Genomic DNA, 7,637 nt, shown 5'->3' on the forward strand with positions numbered 1-7,637 from the left:
AATATGTTGGCCGCTCACCCCATGCCGTTTGAGCTAGCGAAGGAATTCAACAGACTAAGTCTCGGATTTCTGAACAACACTCAAGGAGTGACAATTGAGCTAGAGCCCACTCTAGAGCAAGACATCAGAAAAGGTTAGAAGGATGATGAGAAGATGAACAAGACCTAACAGTTAATCATAGATGGGAAAGGTCCAGATTTCTGTGAAGATGCAGAAGGAGTGGTATGGTTCAAGGATAGGTTGTGTGTTCCCGACATCACCTCGATCCGGGAACTGATTCTCAAGGAGGCTCATGAGACAGCGTATTTGTTGGGGGTCTGCTTCGTCGCCGAAGGTCCTGTGAGAAGAAGCACCTTCGGAAGACCGGAACTGTAACGGTGCCGAAGCTACCAGTCAGGGAGCTTCGTAGTATATTTCAAAATGCACCGACTTAAAGATGACATGACCAATCAGCCCATGATAGGCTGTGTAATGATTGTAATCATTTGTAGAGGACATAAATGTAAATTTACACAGGCTGTGCCCTGTGCCTATAAATAGGTGAACAGTACCCCCGTACTGTTCATGCTTTTTCATGACATTCGTATCTTCGCATTTCTCTCAAGCTCAAGGTACAGATGTAATTCAGTTTAATTTTTATATTTATGATTATTTATCGATACATGTTCACATTTTGGTATTATATAATTATCTATGTTATTGTCTTATGTTTAATAACCTTCGTCCCCTGATTTTACATATCATATCTATGAAGGTATGTCTTTCATAACCTTCATCCGAAGATCATTATGCCCTTAGGGATGTAATGCTTCGAAGGACGAAGGGCATTAACATTTAACACTTTCTATGTTGCCTTGTTCTTAATTCATAGCATTTGAGAACAAGTCCCCAACATTAGCGCCCACCTCCGGTGAACTCACTTCCACTGTTGAGCTGATGGCTTCGTTCAACAACCAAGCTGGAGCACCTTCGGCTACGAAGCTTGTGCTCCCGATAATAGGCGGTTCAAGTTCAGAGCCGGCTAACAAGAAGCAGAAGAAGGAAGCACAAAGAAGGGTGCAGCATGTTGGGGTGCAGGGACCCTTCATCAAGTCAAAATGGTCTCACATCCCAATCACCTTCTCCCAGGAGGACCTTAAACTCAAGGACTATCCTCACAATGATGCTATGGTCATATCTTATGTCATCAAGGGTTTTCTCGTTCACAATGTTCTGGTTGACACAGGCAGTGCTGTGGATATCATATTTGCTAAAGCCTTCAGACAAATGCAAGAGCCAGAAGATAAGATTCACGATGCTACACATCCCCTATGTGGCTTCGGAGGAAGGCAGATCGTAGCACTTAGCAAAATCACAATGCCAGTTACCTTCGGCTTTGTTCACAATACCAGGACTGAACAAGTTGTTTTTGACATTGTTGACATGGAATACCCCTACAATGCAATCATTGGTTAAGGGACACTTAATGCTTTCAAAGCAATACTTCACCCAGCATATCTATGCATGAAGATACCTTCGGAACAAGGGCCCATTGCTATTCATGGAAGTCAAGAGGCTGCTAGAAAGGCCAAAGGAAATTGGGCAGACTCAAAAGCAATGCACAATATAGATGGAGTCGAAACTTATGAACAGTATAAGTACAGAAGAGAGAAGGCTGCTTCGGCTGATCAGCCAAAACCCATGCTTCTATGTGAAGATATAGCAGAGCAGAAGGCACTGCTGGGGTCTCAACTATCTGAAGAGCAGGAGAAAACTTTGATAAGGTTTTTATTCAACAGCAAAGATGTCTTTGCTTGGTCAGCCAATGACCTTTGCGGTGTCAACAGAGACGTCATTGAACATTCACTCAATGTCGACCCATCCTTCAGGCCAAGAAAGCAAAGGCTTTGGAAAATGTCTGATGATAAAGTCGAAGGTGCTCGAAATGAAGTAAAAAGGCTTCTCAGTGCTGGTGTTATCAGAGAGGTAAAATATCTAGAGTGGCTTGCCAATACTGTTATGGTGAAGAAGGCCAATGGCAAATTGAGAATGTGTATTGACTTCTCAGATCTTAACATGGCCTGTCCAAAGGACGAATTTCCATTACCAAGAATAGAATCTCTTGTAGATGCAGCAACTTCTTCAGAGCTTATGAGTCTGCTGGATTGCTATTCAGGGTATCATCAAATATGGATGAAGGAGGATGAGCCAAAGACTAGCTTCATAACTCCTAGTGGCACCTATTGCTATCTTTGGATGCCTGAGCGGCTCAAGAATGCTGGAGGAAGCTTCAGCAGAATGACAGCCAAGGTCCTTCATTCTCAGATAGGCAGAAATGTGCTAACATACATTGATGACATCATAGTAAAGAGCACAAAGCAAGAAAATCACATTACTGATCTGCAAGAAACATTTGCTAATTTCAGGCAGGCTGGCCTAAAATTAAATCCAAAAAAATGTGTCTTTGGAGTGAAGAAGGGTGTTGGGGCGAAGGCGTAGACGCTACGCTCCGCTCGATGCCTTCGTCAGTCTCGCTGCACCAACGGAGACGACGACTGACGGACTGCACCCTTCGTCCGACGCGACTGAAGGACGAAGACCCATGGTGAGGCCGCTCCGTCCCGCGGGGTCGCCCAACGTGAGAGCCCACGTATAATCCGACCCGTCATAACGGGCCCCGCGCTATTGTTGCGCATTACGGGCCTAAATTGTAAAGGTTTTTCCATTATTACAGTCTATAACCCTGCTTTAGTTGGAATATTCCGGGGAGAACCTAGGCTCTTGAGGGCACATGCGTCCTTAATCCTTGACGCTGGGCACTCAGGCACCTATAAATACCCCCGCACAGTGCCCTTGAGGGGCTAGATTAACAGAGCTATTGCCATCTCAAGTTGTAGCCCCGTTTACACCGCTTTCACTCCCCCGTTGGATCAGCTTGCACAGGAGAGCAAGTTCCAACAAAGGGTAAGTTCCTTGGCTGTCTAGTTTCAATGAAGGAGACTGAAGCTAACCCAAGGAAGATTGAAGCTATCCTTCGGATGGAATCACCAAGCACAAAGAAGGGGGCCCAACGGCTGACAGGGAGAATGGCAACATTGAATAGATTTATATCTAGATCAGCAGAAAGAAATTTGCCATTCTTCGAAATACTAAAGTCAGCCGAAGTTTTTCATTGGGGCCTAGCTCAGCAGAAGGCCTTCGAAGAGTTGAAGCAGTACTTGATTGATCTAACAACATTAACTCCACCTGCGTCAGGGGCTCCATTACTATTGTATGTGGCAGCTTCGCACTCTGCAGTGAGTGCGGCGCTTGTACAGGAGAAGCTTGAAGACCAAATTAAGAAGCAAGCTCCAGTATATTTTGTCTCTGAAGTCCTAAGTTTATCAAAGAAAAACTATACAGAGTTGGAGAAGGTGTTGTATGCTGTGCTAATGGCTTCCAGGAAGCTCCGGCATTATTTTCAAGCATATCACATAATTGTTCCTTCATCACAGCCTTTGAAGGATATTATGAGAAATAGAGAAGCTACTGAAAGGATTGGAAAGTGGGCCGCTGAGCTTAATGAATTCAGTATTGACTATGTGCAAAGGTCCTCAATTCAGTCCCAGGCATTAGCAGACTTCATTGCTGATTGGATGCCAGGGGCTCAAGAAGAAGAAGAAGCAAATAAAGATGCCGAAGCCTGGACAGTGTTCTGCGACGGCTCCTGGGGAACCTTCGGTGCAGGTGCAGCTGCTATCTTAGTTGCACCTTCCAAAGTAAAAACATGTTATGCAACAATGCTTGATTTCAGTTGTACAAATAATATTGCTGAATACGAAGCATTACTTTTGGGACTTCGAAAGTTAAAGGCAACGGGAATAAGAAGGGCAGTCCTCAAAACTGACTCTCAAGTTATTTCTGGATATGTTGACAAGAGTTGCAAGGCAAGAGATCCGAAGCTTGAGAGATACTTGGACACAGTACGAAGGCTTGAAGTCTCTTTCGAAGGATTTTCTGTTAAGAATATTCCAAGAGGGGAAAATGAGCATGCTGATCTGCTTGCCAAGTCAGCAGCACAAGGGCTCTCTCTACCTTCGGAAGTGTTTTTCGAGACAATAAGAGCACCTTCGGTGGAACTTCTTGAAAGAGCAGTGCTCACGATATCTCCTGTCCATAGTGAAGACTGGAGGACTGAGATTATATCTTTCTTCCAAGGTAATTATCTCTCGGATGATGAGGTTTATAACAAAAGAATGGATGCAAGAACAAGACCATATGTCATAATAGAAGGGGAATTATATAAACATGGAGTTTGTTCCCCATTTCTCAAGTGCTTATCCAGAACTGAAGGTATAGAACTGATGAAGGAGATACATGCAGGATTGTGTGGATCTCATATTGGGTCCAGACCTCTTCTGGGAAAGGTTTTTCGACAAGGATTCTATTGGCTGAAGGCAGCTTCGGACGCAGCAGATTTGGTTCAAAAGTGTGAAAATTGCCAAAAATGTGCAAGAAATCGGAAACAACCTTCGTCTTTGACTCAGCTAATACAACCAACCTGGCCGTTGCAAAGATGGGGCCTAGATCTGCTAGGTCCACTTCCACCAGCACAGGGCAACTTGAGATATGTTGTGGTGGCGGTAGAATTTTTTTCTAAATGGATCGAAGCAAAGCCTTTGACTACAATAACTTTGGCTACAATTCAAAAATTCTTCTGGCAGAATATAGTTTGCCGCTTTGGTGTGCCTAAGGATATAATTGTGGACAATGGAACACAGTTTGATAGTGAAACTTTCCAAGATTTTTGTGATCAGATCAGCACAAAAATTCATTTTGCATCAGTCAGGCATCCGGAATCAAATGGATTAGTCGAAAGGGCAAATGGTATTATAATGACAGGAATAATGAAGTTAATCTTTAATCATCCTAGAGGAAAATGGCCAGATGAATTGATTAAAGTGGTGTGGAGCCACAATACGACTGTATCAAGATCAACAGGTTTCACACCATTTACATTATTGTTCGGTGACGAAGCCATAACCCCCGAAGAGGCTAAAATGGGGTCAATAAGAACAGTAGCTCCGGCTGAAGACGAAGCTAATTATTTTGTGACTAAAGACACCATAGAAGAGACCAGACTTCAGGCTGTGGAAAATATCAACAAATATCAAGCTGAAATAATAAAATGGAGTGATAGAAAAGTCCGATTGAAAGACATTAAGCCAGGACACTTGGTGCTTCGGAGAGTAGCCAACCCTGACACAGTAGACAAGCTTCAGCTGAAGTGGGAAGGACCCTTTTTGGTAGTATCTTTGTCAAGACCCGGTTCTTACAGGCTAAAGGACATGAAAGGCAACGACATTCCTAGATCCTGGAATGCGGATGAGCTTCGGCGATATTATGTATAAATCGATGTATTTGTTTTCATTTTTTCTATGGTACCCTTTTCCTTTTCGAAGGGGGAGAAAGGTTTTTAATGGGGCCATAGTCTGTAATTTTTCCTTTTTAATTCAGCCCTACGAGGGCAAAGTTCCCCAAGATATGTAAATGTAAAATCTAAGCATGCACCATCGAGTGCAGAGAGAAAAAACAGGAAACAAGAAGAAGCTCGAAAAGTCGTCCCTAAGGGGATGCGGAGCATGACGAAGCTACAAAAGTCGTTCCTAAGGGAGCGCAGCGTAAGTTTTATGCTCAAAAGTCGTTCTTAAGGGAATGCAGAGCCGAATACCGCCGAAATAGAAGGCGAAGCACGAAAAGTCAACGTGAATACCACCGAAATAGAAGGCGAAGAAGTTCAAAAGTCGTTCCTAAGGGAATGCAGAACTTACACCGAAAAATAAGCGGTGCAGCCGAAAAATAAATGGCAAAGAGATTTTAGTCATTCCTAAGGGAATGAAGGTCATGGATGAAGCTTCGTATGTGTGTGACTGGGCATTCATTTGCACGATACATTACATCATACATTGCATTCATAAACATTCATTTAGGCATACATAGGATCATCATCATCATGTCATAAAGATAGACAATTGCTTCGTCTCCAAGAATACGGCTTCGGAAGCAGATCAATGCTTTGTAGCAAACGAAAAGAAGGGAAGGTGTTTTTCGCCTTCGGCTCAAAAAAATACAAGTTTTGTCCACATCAAAGCAGTTCACACATTGGCGGAAAGGAAAAAATATATTACAAGGTATGGACAAATTTACAGAGTAGAGTCTGATTCTCAATTACAATATTCTTTACAAAGGATGATACAAGAGTTTTTCTAGAATTTTTTCACAGCTAGGTGTTCAACTTCATCATCATCTGCTAAGCTTCGGATCATCTGCTAGGCTTCGGCTCAATGCTCCTCAGCTTCATCATCCTATATGTTGGGGACTTGTTCTCAAATGCTTCGGATTAAGAACAAGGCAACATAAAAAGTGTTAAAGGATAAAGTCCTTCGTCCCTTGAAACATTATTTCCCTTAGGGATATAATGCGTTCCGGACGAAGGTCACAAATAACATATCTTCATAAGCACAATAAATTATGACGAAGAGCTTACAATCATAAAAAACAATATAAACATTTTAATATTATCACAACATCTTTTCTATTTTATTATCATATCAAAATAGAAATGATTTTAGTTTACAAGTGTACCTTCGGATTGCAGGAAGGCAAAAGTACAATGATGACGGAAAGCAAATGTCCAGTCCGCGTGAACAGTACAGGAGTACTGTTCATCTATTTATAGGCGTGGGACGCAGCCCATGTAAAATTACATTCATGCCCATTATATTTGCTAATGACTTATGGGAGTCTATCAAGGCCTAAGTAGTCTTTTCATCTTTAGATCGGTTCCCCGTTTTGCTATCGCGACGAAGCTTTCCTGCGCATAGCTTCGGCTGCGCACCATCCTTCGTACAGCATGGTAATCAGCCCATCCTTCATCCCAATCCCCCTTCGTCTGGCTTAGTGAGAGCACCTAGAGGGGGGGGGGGTGAATAGGTGATCCTGTGAAACTTTAAAACTTAAGCCACAAAAACTTGTTAAGTGTTAGTACAATAATCACCAAGTGGCTAGAGAGGAGTCTCAACAAAACACAATACCACAAGAGATCAAACACAGAGATGACACAGTGGTTTATCCCGTGGTTCGGCCAAGACCAACGCTTGCCTACTCCACGTTGTGGCGTCCCAACGGACGAGGGTTGCAATCAACCCCTCTCAAGCGGTCCAAAGACCAACTTGAATACCACGGTGTTTTGCTTTGCCTTTCAATATCCCGTTTGCGAGGAATCTCCACAACTTGGAGCCTCTCGCCCTTACACTTGAGATTTACAAGAAATACGGAGTAAGGGATGAAAGCAGCACACACAAATCCACAGCAAAATGCGCACACACACGGCCAAGAATCGAGCTCAAAAGACTATCTCAAAGTTCTCACTAGAACGGAGCTCGAATCACTGAGAATGACAAACGAATGCGCAAAGACTGAGTGTGGATGATCAAGAATGCTCTAAGGTTGCTTGGTGTTCTCCTTCATGCACCTAGGGGTCCCTTTTATAGCCCCAAGGCAGCTAGGAGCCGTTGAGAGCAAATCTGGAAGGCCAATCTTGCCTTCTGTCGTCGGGGGCACCGGACAGTCCGGTGCACACCGGACACTGTCCGGTGCCCGATTTCCTTCCTTAAATA

This window comes from Zea mays, chromosome 8, assembly GCF_902167145.1.
Source record: "Zea mays cultivar B73 chromosome 8, Zm-B73-REFERENCE-NAM-5.0, whole genome shotgun sequence".
In the NCBI taxonomy this organism is placed as follows: Eukaryota; Viridiplantae; Streptophyta; class Magnoliopsida; order Poales; family Poaceae; genus Zea; species Zea mays.